Source organism: Equus przewalskii, chromosome 4, assembly GCF_037783145.1.
Source record: "Equus przewalskii isolate Varuska chromosome 4, EquPr2, whole genome shotgun sequence".
Lineage (NCBI taxonomy): Eukaryota > Metazoa > Chordata > Mammalia > Perissodactyla > Equidae > Equus > Equus przewalskii.
In genome coordinates, this window is record NC_091834.1 from 71,581,925 (window position 1) to 71,599,780 (window position 17,856).

General features: G+C 35.0%; 1 long non-coding RNA gene across 2 annotated transcripts in view; it reads right to left on the minus strand.

Moving 5' to 3' along the window:
- Positions 1-272: 272 nt before the first annotated feature.
- LOC139082888 (uncharacterized) overlaps positions 273-17,856 on the minus strand; it is a 33,911-nt gene continuing 16,327 nt past the window's right edge. Inside the window, exons 3-4 of one of the 2 annotated variants that reach the window (XR_011539231.1) lie at positions 5,198-5,314; positions 273-560 (exon numbers count right to left, since the gene is read on the minus strand). This is a non-coding gene — a long non-coding RNA (uncharacterized lncRNA). Of the gene's footprint in view, positions 561-2,351; positions 4,886-5,197; positions 5,315-17,856 lie in introns of those variants that run through there. The other variant, XR_011539230.1, reaches the window with a different exon arrangement.

The following is a 17,856-nucleotide window of genomic DNA, read 5'->3' on the forward strand; positions in this document are numbered from 1 at the left end:
CTGAACTATGAAGATAAAGAAAAAGTGTTTAAGGTGTAGCTCTGAAAGTTTCCTTAACTATGCGGTCTAACACCTACCCCTTCCTACCACAATTTGTGGGAAATCTAATCATTTAAGCAAGTACAATTTTTATATATTTTATCTTGTTTCTATTCCTTTTCTTATACTCCCCATGTGTAAATATATGTAGATTAAGATACCAATTATATACCCCTCTTTTGATCATCTATTACAAATGAGGCAGATAAAAAAAATTTAATTGTAGAGTCTAATACATTTAAATAATTTTAATTAAAATTATTTCCTCTTAATTATATAAAAATAAATAACCAAGGGCTGGCCCAGTGGTGCAGTGGTTATGTTCACATGTTCCGCTTTGGAGGCCCGGGTTCGCCTGTTTGGATCCTGGGTGTGGGCATGGCACTGCTTGGCAAGCCATGTTGTGGTAGGCGTCACACATATAAAGTAGAGGAAGATAGTTACAGATGTTAGCTCAGGGTCACTCTTCCTCAGAGAAAAGAGGAGGATTCACAGCAGATGTTAGCTCAGGGCTAATCTTCCTGGAAAAAAAAAATCAATGACCATCTGGATTTATCCCATGTAAATATTTTCATTTGTCAAACAAAACAAAATAAAAATTAAAGGTAGTTTTCTTGATTCTATATTTAGTTTTAATTATTTTAAATATCTTCTATGCCATTATTTAGGGAATTAACAAGGGTCCATCTTAATGCATGCCCTAGGAACAGTAATACTAAATTTTAAATATTAACATTTTCCAAGCATACACAAGCAAACAGATCATCCTACATAGAACATGTACTATTAATTGTTTATAAAATGAATATAAATTATTTAATAAATAAAATATGTGATAAACAGTGTGGTTATGCCATTAGATTGTAAGTTAGGTAAAATCACTATTCATTATTTTCTTACCATTCTGTTGGTGATGTCAGTAAAAATTAATCTCAAACCTGGGCCAATTGTACCCAAAAACTGTTTAATAGACTACAATTGACTTAATAGTGTCTAAGAATATTTGCTACTGCCTTTAAGAGAAATCAATGTAAATATAAAATATAAAATATTTAAAACTTGCATGGTGATAATTATGACTTTCTTCTCAACGAGTGGGCAACTTTTCTGAAGTTGGTAAGAAGCTGATGAAACTGAGCCGGTTAAAGAAGAGGGGCACTTGGTCCTGTCACACCTGCAAACTGGGCCAGGCTCACCTGGATGGAACCCCTGAGACTAAGGCCAAGAGCTCCAACTGAGGTCTCATGCGCTCTGATGAACCAGCACAGCACATTGCCTTTTATTTCTGTAGTCGTACAACTAACGATGCTGAATGTGTATAATGATAAACTGCTTTTGTACAGGTTTTGTAGCATACATTTTTTTAAAAAAATAATCTGTAGTATCTTAGTGAATATCAATAAAATGATATTATAGAGTTTCTTTATATTTATTTATTGATATTTTACATAATCCACTTTAGTTCGTCATTATGTTTACTTTCTAGTCTAAGCCTATTATCCCAAATCTGGAACTGTCATTCACAGTCTGTTGACAGAATAGAAAACAGTGATCTACAATGAGAAATTCCTAGTTACAACTTAGTAGACCGAAAAGTCAACCATTTTGAGTACCAAACAAGTAACAGGAGGACAGATATGGAGAAATGAAATAGAGAAACTAATACAAAGATGTGACTCTTCAATTCAAAGTTTACAATCCAGTTGAAAAGATGGAAGCCAGATAAGGTACTCTTTCAGATCTGAAGAAAAGAATGCACGTAAAAAACATTACTAGGGGCCCGCCTGGTGGCGTGGTGGTTGAGTTCGCACGCTCTGCTTCAGAAGCCCAGAGTTCGCCAGGTTCGGATCCCAGATAAAACATCCCACATAAAACAGAGGAAGATTGGCACAGGTGTTAGCTCAGGGCCAGTCTTCCTCACAGAAAAACAAAAACAAAAACAAATTACTAGCTGCACAAATTAACATGGTATAAATGGAGCACGTGGATTCTGAGAACAGGAAAGAATCATCAGAGGAGCCAATATTGGTATGTTTTCTGTAAAGGTTAATGTGGTAATTGGCAAGGAAATTGGATTTATGTAAAGTGGGGGGAATGCTTTCTAGATAGAGTGTTAACCTGAAAAAGTACGAGGTGTGGACTAAGAAAAAATTTTGGTGGAATGAAATGAATTTATTTGAAATGAATAAAAACTTGTAACATATTGTTGCCAATGGGAAGCAGCAAAATTAAAAAGAAAAATCCATAAACCAGAGTATGCTCTAGAGATTAAATAAAAAGACATATATGTAACGTATTTGTTACCATAAGCATTATATATGGAGCCGTTTATTTCCTATATTACACATATTTTACAAAGACAGAAAAAGAGGAATAAAATATTTTATACTTAAAATTATTTAATAACATTTCCATATTAATTTCAAGATTCCACAAAATAAAAGCAATGTGACCCAAATTTAGCATCATAAAGTATTAGAATATCACTTAGATTAAAAGAAGATATTTAAGTTTATGCTAATTGTCAATATTTGTAAAGTTTTTTGAAAAAGAGCATAGGTTGCATCACGAGGAATTTAACATTAAATGCATTTTCTAACAATAGATGATAATGACTAAAAACAAAATTCAGGGACTGTGTTCAACAAGCACGAAAGTTTTATGTGAGGGATAGGTTAGAAGGAGTCAAAACAGCATTTTGTAATAGAACACTTGGCTAAGAATCTGGAAACTGATTCTCGGGGTTGCCTCTAACAGTAAGTAGCTTATCATCTATTAAAGTTTATGAACCTTTTGCAATCATTTCCAATTCCATTCTTTTGAGTCAATAAACTGGGTGCAATGTAAGAGGATGGATAATGTCTACTGGATCTGAACTTTAGAAATTAATCAACTCTAAAGAGAATTCTGAATATTGAATGATGTTTTTACTAAATAAGCATTTTTTAAAAATTGTCCTCTATGGTGTGATCCAAATTACTATTTTCGCTTTCTTTTGAAATCTATAAAGGGATTAAACGTATGTTCGAATATAGCAGAGTATGTTTGACCTTTCCTGCTCTTGAATGGAAAATTTTCTTTAATGTAACACTTTTTTTTTTAAATAAAGGTTTTTTGATCTCATATGGAGACCAGTTTCCATCTTAAGAAATGATTTCACATGGTAATATTCAGAGGACATTTCAGGGGTTATCAACTAGTGGCACTGATCCCATTGAGTCAAACCAAGGGCAATTATTGGTGGCACACTCATTTGCTGCTGTGCAGAAATACCGTTAGAGAAAAAAATTCACAAAATATATTTTCTGCTCCTAAATTTCAATGCCATTGCAATGTCTTATCTAGTTCCTTGCTTCTTTAAGGACATCTAATCACAAGACACAGACTGACCTCAAAGGAACTTCATTAATTAACTTTCAAATTCTCAATTCAATGATTATCCAATATAAAAGCAGAGTAAGTATCAATGTTAACCCAGATGTTCCCGTAAGGAAGATTCACTGTAGATGATATAGTTAATGCATTAAAGGCAGAATGTGAAAATTCAAAAGAAATAGCCCCAACATTAAAATATTGGTAAAGTGCAAATGACCCAAAGATATTAATAAGCAGTCATATTATTTGCCGTCTTCAGATTTTTGGAACAAAAGAAACGCATTTTTTAATTAAATCCACCCTAACAAAATGACCAAAAGAGAAGAGATACTTTATTGGAGACAAATTTTATGGCATTACCAAAAAAGACCGGCAATATAATATAAAACATATAAAACCCAGTAAGTAAAGATTTGTATATACTTGAAGATTTTTCACAAACATTTGCCTTTCACACTTACAGAATTCACTAAGCAAAAGGGAATATGAAATCTTGTATAGTACTTTCTAGTTTTTAAATTGTTGGCTGCTTTCACTGATTTGCTTCATAAGAACACGTCCAAAAAAGAGAAGTATTAAGGTAATTGTTACATTCTTCGGGCACTGATAGTATTTTTCTTATGCTGCAATTAAAAGCTGTAACTCTCATTAATCATAATGACTAAGAAGGAATATAAAGGTCAGATATTTTCTAAGAAGGCAACTTAAAAAATAGAGCAATGGAAAATGCAATTTGTTGTTATAAAATAAATATTGAGAAAACTATGAATACAAACAAATGATTGTATAAGATATCCTAATTTCAAGTGTAAAAAAGCAATAAAACAAATTCCACTGCACCTACCAAAAATTAGATTCAGATGGGATAGAATTTATGACTAATACTACTTCCCTGGTCTTCTATGCTTTAAATTTACCTGAGTGCATGTTAAAAAGCTTCTATAGGAAAATCTTTTGTTAGTTGAAGTACAACCTCATGTACTCAAATTTAGTAAGAAATGTCAGAAAATGTTACAGCTGATAATTACAGAGTGAATCTAAATCAAATAATAGCTTTTTAATCATTAGAATGATCATAGTAATTTGAAAGGTGAACATAGCAAGAATGATGTTAACATAAAATTGTTGATATCAAAAACTGAAATTAATACTGGATCATTTCCATCATTAATCAGGAAATAAATCTATCTTGCAAGAGGATTTTCTGAGAGCAGCTAATAACTACTATCACACTTTCCTGATTCCATAAACCAAATATAGATAGAAGAGTGACTGATATTAGGAGCCTGAAAGTGACAGTTTCTTCATGAATATCTCCAGACCACGTGACCTCTGTGGTATTAGACTTGAAGGAAAATTATCTTATCATGAAATAATTCAGCAGTCAGCTTGATGAGTACGCTGCACTGCAAAAGCACAGATATCTGTGTCAAGCTGATTTTCTGCCATTATCCACATGTTTAGAGAGTTACTTGAAAATAGAAAAAAAAGTAGAATTAAGAATAAGTTTTGCATAAGTACCTATAATCACAGCAAATACAATAAAAATAGGTTCAATAAGTGAGAATAGGGCTAAAATATAGCCTTTAAATCTCTATTCATGATTGTTACTGGCATGCCCCAAATCACCATTTAGATTTTATCAGCATCTATCAAATACTTCCCAATGACAGTGACATCCCTTTAGTCTTAGAAGACATAGACATATAGGAAACTATTCCAATAGAGTGCATTTTTCTTTTATTGATGTGCCAAGCCACTAAACCAAAGTTATTCCACTCACCATGATATTTAATCAATATGCTACTATTCCAAAAAATATTTTCTTCATCTTCTTCAGTGTCCATGATAAATCTTGCAAAAGTTTCCTCTATGATTTTCACATAGGACTTCGGAATTGCTATCAAGATAATATGGCAGACAGTTTAGCAAAAAATATCCAAATTTTAAATATCTATATTCGTTGACCCAACAGATCAACCTTAAGAATTTATTTAACAAATAAATTTATTTATATTTCTAACAGACAAATATACTCAAAGTGCTCAAAGATACATACACACATACATATATTCATCTTTACATATATGTGCATGTAAAAGATGTTTATTGTAGCAATAAAAAAATGGAAACAACCTAAATATTTATAATTAATGTTTCATTTATTCATATAAGAGAACACTATACAATCCAGTAAAATGAATAACGTAAAGGCCCATAATATTTTGTTTCGCAGAACACACACACATACACACATATATGTGTGTGTGTATATACATATGTGTGTATTAGAACAGAATATATAGCAAGATTCCATTTGTGTTTTTTAATAAACATAATCCTTAATACATTGAAATTAGGAAAACTCCTATTTTAAAAGCTAACTACATTTGGACTTTTCTAGGCCCAGAATATTATAAACTTGAGTCAAAGAAGAGGCTTACACTACATTAAAGTAGAAAGAGTTGGGGCACTGAGACCCAGAAAACCAAGGTGACGGAAAAGAGCTTTCTGGAGGAAGTTGGTAAGTCCTAGCTGCCAGCCTAAAGAGACGATTGGGAAGGCATTACTTCTGGAAGGAAGTAGCCAGCAGGCTCTAACTACATAGTTGCTAACAGAGAGGAGGCTGAGATGGCTTGAGATGATCAACAATGAAATATGGAGAAAGAGTTTGGAGTGACTCCAGCCAGGGAACAGGACTTCCCTCTACTACATAGGATGAAGGTGAAGACCACAAGGTTATTCAGGTTACACAGACAGCATTTATTAAAATCTAAGAAGCTCATTCTTTCCCTGAAATGCGTCTTGCAATCAGTGATGTGTCTGGTCACTACTGGTAGTGTCTCTTTTATTGATATATTCTTGATAAAATATTATCATTTGAATGGAGCGTCTTATAATTGGTGACCTCTCAGAACCAAGGAATAATGATATATAAAATGTATAGAAGCAAATGTCACTGAGGAATGGAGCAGACTAGCAGGGGAAGGTCACATGAATGGGGCACTTTTTTTTTTGAGGAAGATTAGCCCTGAGCTAAACTCTGCTGCCAATCCTCCTCTTTTTGCTGAGGAAGACTGGCCCTGAGCTAACATCCGTGCCCATCTTCCTCTACTTTATATGTGGGATGCCTACCACAGCACAGCTTGCCAAGCGGTGCCATGTCTGCACCCAGGATCTGAACCTGCGAACCTCGGGCCGCCAAAGCAGAACATGCACACTTAACCACTGCACCATCAGGCCAGTCTGAATGGGAAACTTTTAACTTTTAATACATGACTGAATATTTGGCTAGAGGCTTTTTAAATTTTGTTTCATTTTTACCACAAATATCTTTATCTTAATCTATATAAACCATGTTATTTTTTTCCAACCCATCATTTTGGAGGAATGAGTTCATAACACACATCTCCATGTTAGCTAGGATGTAAGCTTCATGAGGACAAGAATACTTGTCTGTTCTGTTCAATGATGTATCTAATTGCCTAGAAAAAAAACTTGCCATGTAATAAGTGCTCAAGAATATATAGATGAGTAAATGAATGTGTGAATGAACAAATGAGTAAATGAACTTAATTGTTTTCTTAAGTGAGTCTTGCCATTTGCCCTATACTTGTGTGGACATAGAAGCTTCATACTTTTCTCATGCTTCCCCCCAAAAAAACTCTGCCTGCTGATGCATGAGGTTAAGATTTAATCAGCAGAAATAATTTCAGTTCCAGAATTTTCCTTCATTTATCATGGGCTCTCTTATTCTATTTATCACTGTGTGTGTAACTATTAGTGCCTCTCTAGATATCATTGGCACCTAGAAATAATTACTTGCTACCTGCCTTACCCAGCTTCCCAACTTTGAAGTCTCTGCCTTACATCTGAACACAACAACAATAACATAGGATTTAACGTAATTATTATATGACCCAACAATTCTATTCCTAGGTATATACCTAAGGGAATTGAAAACATATGTCCGTACAGAATTTTGTACATAAATGTTTAGGGTAGTATTATTCATACTTGCCAAAAAGTAGAAAGAACTCAAATGTACTTTAACTTATGAATGGATAATTAAAATGTAGTATTTCTATACAATGGAATTGGAATATTATTTGGTAATAAAGAAGAAGTTCTGATACATCCTTCAACATAGATGAACCTTGAAAATGTTATTTATGCTAGATGAAAGAAGTCAGTCACAAAAGACAATATTGTTTGACTCGAGTTATATGAAATGTCCATAACAGGCAAATCCATAGAGACAGAAAGTAGGTCAGTGGTTGCCTATGGTAGGGAGTGGGGATGCAGGGGAAGAGAGTAACTGCTAATGGGCGTGGGTTTGGGAGGAAGGGTGATGAAAGTGTTCTAAAATTGATGGTAGTGATAGTGGCATAAATTTGCGAATATACAAAAACCATGTAATTGTATATTTTAAATAGGTGAATTATATGGTACGTGAGCTATATGTCAATAAAGCTATTATTGAAACTCATAATAATTTTAAAATTTTAATGTATTTACACACTTTTGAGTACACTAAAATACAAAATTCACCTTGATATTCTCCTCAAAAAGTTAAAAATTAAAAAAAAGATAAATACTTTTCTAACCAATGCAACCCAATTTAAATTGATTGGGAAATGTTCATCTCTACCAATTCATCAATATTGTTATCAAAGCTCTTAATTTGATTAACTTTTCTTATCAACTGTTCCATGTTGCCCATAAGTTTGTTTTTCTCTCTTTTCTTCCAAAGACAGGACACAGTAATGACACCTCTGAATTTGTGCATCTGCATGGCATCTTGCTTTTAGGTATTCCCAAGGATGCCCCGTGTAGGGCAATCCAATGCATGGTATAACAATGAAAGTGCTTCACTACAGTTTGAAGCTTGTTTATAAAGGAAGAAGAAATGAGTTGAATAAAAGAGAGTGTGAGAGCCAAGGTATTTCCTACTTCATCGTTTTTATGATTGCGCCCTCCAGTTCCCACAGTGCCCATCTAGACCTTAAAAATCAATTTGTTTTTTAAAACAACTCTCTCTTTGCAATACATCAAAAGACTTCTTGACCTTTCTACTCCCAATTCCCAGACTATTCCAAATACTACTTCAGAGAATAACCCTTTATCCCATAAACTGCCGGTTTTTTAACCACAATCATTTTGACATATTCATAGCAAAAATGCTAGTCCCAACCCTTCATATACTGACAAACATGTCCTCAGCTTGTCAGAAGGATTAACAAAACAGAGACGATGTGGGAAAAAGGCAGCATAGAGTTTAGTTACATTATTTTTTTCTTTTGACAGAAAAATGTAGCAACTATGAATGTCCATTGAACAATTATATATTTCATTCTACAGCCTTATCACAACATAAAGTTATGTGGGAATCTTGTAGCTTCCCATCAGTTTTAAAATACCACAGCACTAGTCAGTTGACTACATGGAGCAATTATGTTCTAATAAATCCAACAAATTTGTTCTTACATACCAAGAAGACATACCTCCAATAATATGTGTGTGTATATATATTTCATCTAAAAAAGATATAGTTGAAGGCATTCCATAACTTCACTTTATAAGATTCTAAAGATATGAGAATGAATTCATTTATAATTACTAGTTAATCTTTAAAAATAACATATTTACAATAAATTGAATTTCCCACCAAACATTGCATATTTCCCACTTCCCACATAAAAAGATAATGCAGTCATCATAATGTGCTAAATATTATACTGAACATTTAAAGGCTAATAATAAGTATAACTTCTGTTAATCATGTTACTGAAAAGGTAAACTAACTTCTAAGATATTTTGCTAAATAAATGAAACATCTATTTGAGGTTCACGTGTAAAAACTGATCCCACGATATATCTCTGAAGCTCAGTTATTGTTTCTTATTTCATAACAGGATGAAGGCAACTCATTGCATCACAATTTACATACTGTCTTAATAACTTATTGAGTTTCACCATTTATACTGAACTCAATAACTCTGACATTTATCTGGTCGAATTATTAACTGAAAAACATTAAAAACTAGAGCTGTTGTGTGATAGATTATGTTTCCCAGGATGGTCACTTGCTTGCTTGCAATATGACCTTACAATTCCCCCATCAAGGGGTGAAGTCTGTTTTCTCTACCCTTGAAACTGGATGGAAGTTACCCTTGTAACTGCTTGACCAATAGAATGCGGCAAAAGTGACACTCTGGGAACTCCAAGCCCAGGTCTAAAAAGTATTAGCAGCTTCTATTTCCTGCCTCTTGGACACTCCTTTCAGAACTCAGCGGCCATGCTATGAGAGGCCCAAGTCACGTGGAGAGGCCGTGCGTCCTGTCGGCGTTTCTGTCAACAGCCCCAGCCGAGCATTCTGCTGACAGGCAGCAGCAACCGCCAGCATGTGAGTGAGTCATCTGAACATCCAGCCCAAGTGAGCCTTCAGAGACTCCAGCCCCAGCTTCTAACAGACTGAAACCTAGGAGACACCAAATGAGAACCCCCCAAATGAGCTCAGTCAACCCATGGAACTATGAGAGATAATAATAAACCGCTGTTTTAAGTCAATAAATGTTTGGAGTGGTTTGTTACACAATAATATTTAACCAGAACATAATGTGACTGCCATTTTACTCATCTTATCAAACACCCCTCCCCTGCTCCATCTGTTAGATAAGGAAACAAAGTCTATGAGGAAATTACAACATGAGTTAGGTAATGGAGAACAGGCTATTTCATGTTTAGTTTTCTTGTTGTTCTTAAAACCAGACCCTAAACAAAGTATTTCTTTGAGAATAATTTTATTATAAACTATAGGTAAACTATTGGATAAATTTAATGAAGAATTGTGTTAAACCTTAAATTTAATCTACACTAAATGTACTTCACTTTCTCCAAACTCATCCACTTTCTCCAAACTCATCCACTTTCTTTGGAAAGGTTGACCTATGATTTAAAGTCCTTTTTTATTGTTTCAAATAACCCTCCAGATAGGCTCTGAGTCTCAGGATAAATTGTCACCAGAAAAGGCATGTGATTTCTGGTCTTCCTTCATTGCTATATGTCATTCACTAGAATGAAAAGGAGGAAAAGAAACGTTGGTACATTGAAGTTTCCCCGGTCTTATATTTACAGCAGCAACCAGAGGTGATACCATGTGAATAGCATCTTCTGACCACCTAGTGGCAGCAGCTCCCTCTGATAGCAGTGGATTTCATAAGTGATTCCTCTACTTCTGCTAATGGTAGTCATCAGGAGAACGGCAGCAATTCACAGCTGCAGCCACTTTGAGGAGTTCCCCTCGCCTACAACAGAGGCTGTTTCTTGGTGTTAAAGCTACAAATAGTCCTCCTGTAGCCAATTCTAATAGTGTGCCCTTGGAACAATAGCATTTTTTTTAACTGTGGTCACATTAGAATCACCTGGGAATCCTTTGAAAATCCCAATTCCAAGAGTGTACTTATGACCAATTAAATGTGAATTTCTGGAGGTAGATCTCAAATAGTAGTATTTTTTTAAAGCTCCTTAGGTGATTTTAACGTGTAGCCAGGGCTGAGAACCAGTGCCGTAGAACAAACTCAGTTCTGTGAATAGCTTTAATGATTCAGCATCACCCTGTAGATGGCATCACTAGATAGCGCTACTCACAGATTTCTCATTGGGCCACCAAGGAGCAACTGTGGGGCTGGCACACTTTTTTCTAGGATCTTAGTAAACTCTCCATGGAGTCAAGCTCAACTCATATTCAGCACTATGATAAGCTCTGGGACTGCAAGTCTGGTTATATTTGACCTCTGATCTCCAAGAGATTAAGGTCCACTTGCCAGAAGGTGGGAAAGGCAGGAATGGCATAATCATGAAAATAAGTTATTTTAATATAATGTGCCTCATACATTAATAGAGCAGTACTACAGGAGCACCAAGAAGAGACACTTTGAAGGGCTTTGTGGAGGCTCAGTAAAGGAGAGGGAAATGCATAAACAGAGGCCCAAATGAAAGTTCGGCAAGGACAGGTCAGGGAAGGCAGGCTCTGTTTTGATAAGGCTCGTGGATTTAGCGGTGTGAGGAAAAAGTTTGGGGGGGAGAAAGTTAACATTATTATATTTACATTTTTTTCTTTACTGTTATTTTTAAGGAAGTAATACGTGTTAATCATATAAAAATAAGAAAATAGACATAAGCAGAAATCCAAATAGTCAATGAATATTTAAAAAGAAGCTCAGTCTGAAGAAAATGAAAAATTAAACCTCAACGAGACAAAATTTCATACTCATTAAATTGGTAAACAATCTGACAATAATAAGAGCTAGACAGGATGTGGAGCAATGGGAACTCTTCTATGCTGTCAGTGAGAATGTAAACACATAGAAAAACTTTGGAGAGAAATTTGACAATACCTAGTAGAGTTAAAGATACACATTCCATTCCCATGCATGTACTCTAGAGAAACTCTTACAAATGAACACAAGGAGACATGTATGAGAATGTTTCTAATAGCATTATTTATCAAAGTAAAAAGTTAGAAACAACCTAAAAGCCTATCAAGGGGAAAACAATGAATAAAGTGTAGTATATTTAACCATTGCACAAAAGTGAAATAAACTACAGCTATAAGTATCAGCAGGAATGAATCGGAAGGTGTTAACAACAGGCCTGCCCAAAATGTGCCACTTTGGCATATGGAATATTTTGAACTAAAGGCAATCAAGACCCTGTGGGCTCAAGAGAAACTTTTACATCTCCCTTAAGAAATTTAAATGGGGGACTTGCCCATAATAAGAGTTACCATAAATAAATTTTAATGACCTATCTGTATGGAGGGGCAAACCTCTAATTACTGAACAGCTGCTCTTCTTATCAACCCTGTGAATTATCTTCCTGTCTTCTGAAGCCCCAGGACCCTATCCTATTCCTTCTCAAGATGACATAAATACCTCATTTTACCTTTCTGTCTCTGAACCTCTCATGTATGTAGGATTTCTGACTCTTCCATGTATGTGGAGCTCCTGTATGTACAAAATTAAATTTGATTTTCTCCTGTTAATCTATCTTGCGTCAATTTAATTCTTAGACTAGCCAGAAGAACCTAGAAGGGTAGAGAGAAATGTCTTCCTCCCCCACAAATCTAACAAGCAAAATGTTGAGGAAGAAAAGCAAGTTGCAAGAAAAGAGATACTATATGAGATCAGTTTATCAATAAACCTAAATAATATTATATTTTGATACGGGGACCCACAATCTGGTTATGATACAAATAAAGACATGGAAATAAACATCAAATTCAATAGATTGGTAACAAGGAGAGATGGGAGAATGGATGGCACAGTAAGTAAGCAGGTATGATAAGAGAAAAGGACATAAAACTTAAAACTATATTTGTAATGTTTTATTTCTTAGCTTAATGGAAGATACACATGCAATTTTATGTTACGTATTTTATCTTTCTGTATATTTGAATCCTTTCACACTTCATTTCTTCAAATGCAGAAAGAGAGCTGGTTAAATAGAATATGGTACATAAAAAAAGATTCAAAGATTAATGTGTAAAGTTTAAGCAATTGAAGACAGAAGCTAAGAAGAAGCAGCCAGCAAGTCTAATACCACACAGAGTGACACTCGACATTGACAGTCACAGTGACAGAAGAGCAGAAGAGAATCAGAACAGGATCAGGACAGGGACGTTGTCTTGACTGAAGGTTTTAATCTTTCTTATTGAAGAGGAATAACAAAAAAAAATGGAGACAATACTGTATTATTATATGTAATTTATATATATGTATATGTGTATGTGTGTGATGCTTAAATTAGTATCATATTCTCACAAAAGAATACAGATAAGCAATTTTTAAACAATCATCCAGAATCACAATATTCAGAGATCATCACTCTTCACATTTTCGTTTCTGTGTTTATCATTCTAGACTTTTTCTTCTGCAAATACATATTAAAATATGTAATTTTCCCAAAGAGGGGTTATTGTGTATATACCCTTTGGTAACATAGTGTTTATCTTAAAATATCACACAAATGTTCTCCTGTGCCTATGAATATAACAGATTTGGATTTTATAATTATATCATAAAGGCAGCATAAAGGATAGATTTAAGGAATCAAGGTAGGAAGCTGTTTAGGAGGCTATTAAAATAGAACAGGTAATAAACTATAGAGGTTCAAAATATATGTGAGCTTTGTATGGAGAAAATTATAAAACTTTGTTGAAACAGAATAAAGAAGGCTTAATGAAATGGAGAGCTCTACCATGTTAAAGAGTAGGAGGAGTCAATAACCTAAAGAGCGTAAAAAGAAGATATCAGATATTGGGGCTTATTATTAAGAAATGGTAATTAAAAGATACCAAGACATACAACTTAACCAATGAAACAGAAGAGAAAGCCCAAAAATAGATTGACACACACAAGGAGATTTAATATATGACAGAGGCAGCATTGCAGATCATTGGGGTAAATATGTATTATTTTTTTAAATTTTAAGAAATGGTAATTAAAAGATACCAAGACATACAACTTAACCAATGAAACAGAAGAGAAAGCCCAAAAATAGATTGACACACACAAGGAGATTTAATATATGACAGAGGCAGCATTGCAGATCATTGGGGTAAATATGTATTATTTTTTTAAATTTTGCTGGGTTATAAGGCTCTCATTATGATGAAATTGTATCCCTACCTCACATTATAAAGAAAAAGTAATTCCTGATAGATGAAAAAATGTGATAGGCAAAATCTTACAACTTTTGAAATAAAATATAGGATAATGTCTTTGTAAACCTAAAGTAGTAAAGCATCTCCTAACTAAAACACAAACAGTGCTGACCCTAACAGGAATGATCATTAAACTCCACTAGATTAAGATTAAAAACAACTGGTCATCAAAAGACACCATAAAGGAAATGAAAAGACAAACCACACAATCAGTAAGAAAAAGACAAACAACCCAATGGAAAAATGGCAACAAAAAAGTATTTCACAAAAAAGGAGAGTGTAAATCCATCATATGAAAAGATACTCAGCATCATTACAAATTATGTAATGTCCAAATTAAAACCTCAGTTATACAGCATTCAGCCCACTAGATTGGCAAAAATTATTAAGTCTAGTAATATGAGGTTTGGCAATAGTATGGTGGTAAATTGATAAAGCTATTTTGGAAAATAACAAGCACTGTCATTTAAATATTTGCACATCCTATCCCCAAGCCATTTCATTCCTAGTTGTATAATCTGGAGAAATTTTTACATATGAGCCCTAAGTGAATTTATAAGAATATTCATAGCATTGTTGTCCCTAGTAGCAGAAATCTAGGAACAACTCAAATGTTCTTAGACAGGAATATGATAAATGCATTGTCACATATTCTGCAATGAAATATTACACAGCAGTTAAAAAGAAGAAGCCAGATCTGCACACACATGAATAAATCATAAAAGGATAATTTTGAGTGAAAAACCAAGTAGCAGAAGACTACATACTTGGAGCAAAATACCATAAACTTCAAACAAGTAAAACTAAACAACATATTGTTTACAGACACACACATATGTTATTTTTAAACTACTGAAAACTGGACGTGATCCACACAAAATTCAGGGTAATAGTTACTTTCTATGAAGGTAGAGAGGCACATGGAAGGGATCGGGGGAAAAAACACAGATAACTTCAAAAATTTTGGTAGTTGTCTCGTTCTTATTTGGGCATAGGTTTGTGGCTGTGATTTATTATTATACTTAATAACTTACATGTGTATTATATATTCTTATATATTAAACATTATATAACTTTAAAGTAATAAATTATTGGGGCCTTATCTAAGCAAACTGCGGCAGAGAAGCAGGAATGGAGATAAGATATAGATTTGAGAAAATATCTAAGGGGGAAATTTCTAGGCTGGGCTATTTATTATATGTCAGTAGTGAGGGGGAAGGAGAAATACAGAATTATTAATGTTGGGTCGGAAAGCCAGTGTTACCATTGATTAAGATACATCATGAAAGACTTTTGATACTTGGTTGGTTAGGTGACTGAAATTTAGCTGAAAGTGGGATGGTTGGAGGGCAGTATACACATTCACTTTTATAAATATTATTTATGAAGTGCCTGTAGAATTTTTAAGTAGATATGTCAGGCAGTCAAACCAATGCAGGACTCTGAAACTCAAAACATAGTTGAGTGATGGACATATGTATACAGGCAGCATCAGTTTATGGAGGTATGTAAATCATGAGACATTTCTGATGAAAGTAAATAGAGGGGCCAACCCGGTGGCATAGTGGTCAAGTTCGCACGCTCCGCTTTGGCAGCCTGGGGTTTGCAGGTTCAGATCCCAGGTGCGGACCTACATACTGCTCATCAAGCCATCCTGTGGCAGTATCCCACATATATAATAGAGGAAGATTGACACAGACATTAGCTCAGGGACAATCTTCCTCACCAAAAAAGAAAAAGAAAAAGAAAGCATACAGAGATAGGAGGGAAACAGACTGAAGACAAGCATTTATAAAAAAACAGACAAAGCAGAGAAGGATTAGTCAAATCATGAGAGGATCACAGAGAGAATAATCATGGATTGGAAGTTTCAGATAGATAGCTCAGAATGCATTAGGAAGCGAGCTAACTCTAGCTGCCCTATCAACACACTTTAGACCGTCCCAGAGCCAAGGCCTGCTTGTAAACGGTCACATCCACTCTTAACCAAAGGATTGCAGTATAGCCTTCTTCGTGTCCTTTTGAAAGCATTCAGATTCAGGTAGCATAGCCACTTGGTTAGCAAAGTACCTTTAAATTCTAAAAGGAAGTAGGAAGAGCATTGACAGGATTTCATTTCAGGCTTGTGCAGATATATATTCAGTCCTTGCTGTTGCGCTCATCATACTCTCCTACCTCATTCTGTATCCATCTTAGCTTGAATTGTTTTGGGTATCTAACTCCAGCTGGTGGGCTCTCCTCTGTAACAGTGATCAATTTGCCACACTGGTCCAGCTGGTGATTATGAAGTGTATCAGTTTTTCCTCTCAGGTTCACCACTTGGGCTGCTGGCTCCAACTCTCCGACACTGTCTATTCTCAGATGGCCACTCTTCCATCTTCTCTCTCCTTCTCCCCATATCCCACTAGATCCAAAATATGGAGGGAGGGGGGCAATGGGGTCCAAGATTTTAAGATTCACAATATTTTTTCTGACTATTTAGCCAGGACTTGTCCGGGCAATTAGAAAATGAGACATATGATCTACAGGAAAGAGAGAATCTTTCTGAAAAAGGTTCAAATCCTGAAGGGCTAGGCAGAAGACAGGTCCTATGGGTGGCAAATTTAGACTCACACTTAGTATTGAGAAAAGAAACGGATATGAAAAGAAAGCAGTGCGTAGAAAGATGATGTGAGAGACATCAAAGATAAATTTTGCTTAATTTACAATGCTTAGTCACATTTTACGGTGTAAGTAATATACCATCGATTATAAAGTATGGTGTATTTTACATAAATCTCTTGTTGCGAAAAGCTTAATTGCCGTACTTCTAGATGTATTTTAAACCGAACTCCTCAAAGGCAGACAAGATAGAGTCTTATGGAATTCTGTATCCCCAACATTTAGTATAATTCCTAGCATGTAAGAGACAGAGAGTGAATAAATGAGTATAAGAATAAAAGCAAGTACTTGTATAGGGCTTACCATCTGTCAGGCATTATTCTAAATGCTTGACATATATTAACTCATTAATTATTTAATTTCAAATTAAGAAGTGAATAACTTTTCTGCAAATTAATGAAAACTAGAGGTTAATTTTACTTTGACCTACCACCATAACCTAAATGTTTTCTGGAGACTTGAAATATTGCTGACATTTTGGATATGATGAAAAAAATAGAATTGAGGATTTATAAATTGCTATATTGTTATAACCCTTTGGGCTGCCAACTCATAATGTCCCATTCTTTTTCTTGGAATTGGCCACCACTTCACAAGGTGAACCCCTGACAGCTACGTTTGTACAGTGACCCTACCCTCCTGGCTATGGGTGATTGGATCAAAGGTGTCATCTGATCCAAGCTGGATAATTCAGATTATTTTCCTGATAATTTGGAGCCAGAATTCAGAACCAGGGAGCAGTCTTGTGTATGATTGAAATTGGAACAAACAAATTCAAGAGACTGTGGCTTGTGAATGAAGAAGTGGAGGAAGCCAACAGAGAAAGAGAGAGGGGAAAGGAGAGAGGGGAAAAGAGAGAGGGGAAAAGAGAGAGGGGAAAAGAGAGAGGGGAAAGGAGAGAGGGGAAAGGAAGAGAGGGGAAAAGAGAGAGGGGAAAAGAGAGAGGGGAAAGGAGAGAGGGGAAAGGAAGAGAGGGGAAAAGAGAGAGGGGAAAAGAGAGAGGGGAAAGGAGAGAGGGGAAAGGAAGAGAGGGGAAAAGAGAGAGGGGAAAAGAG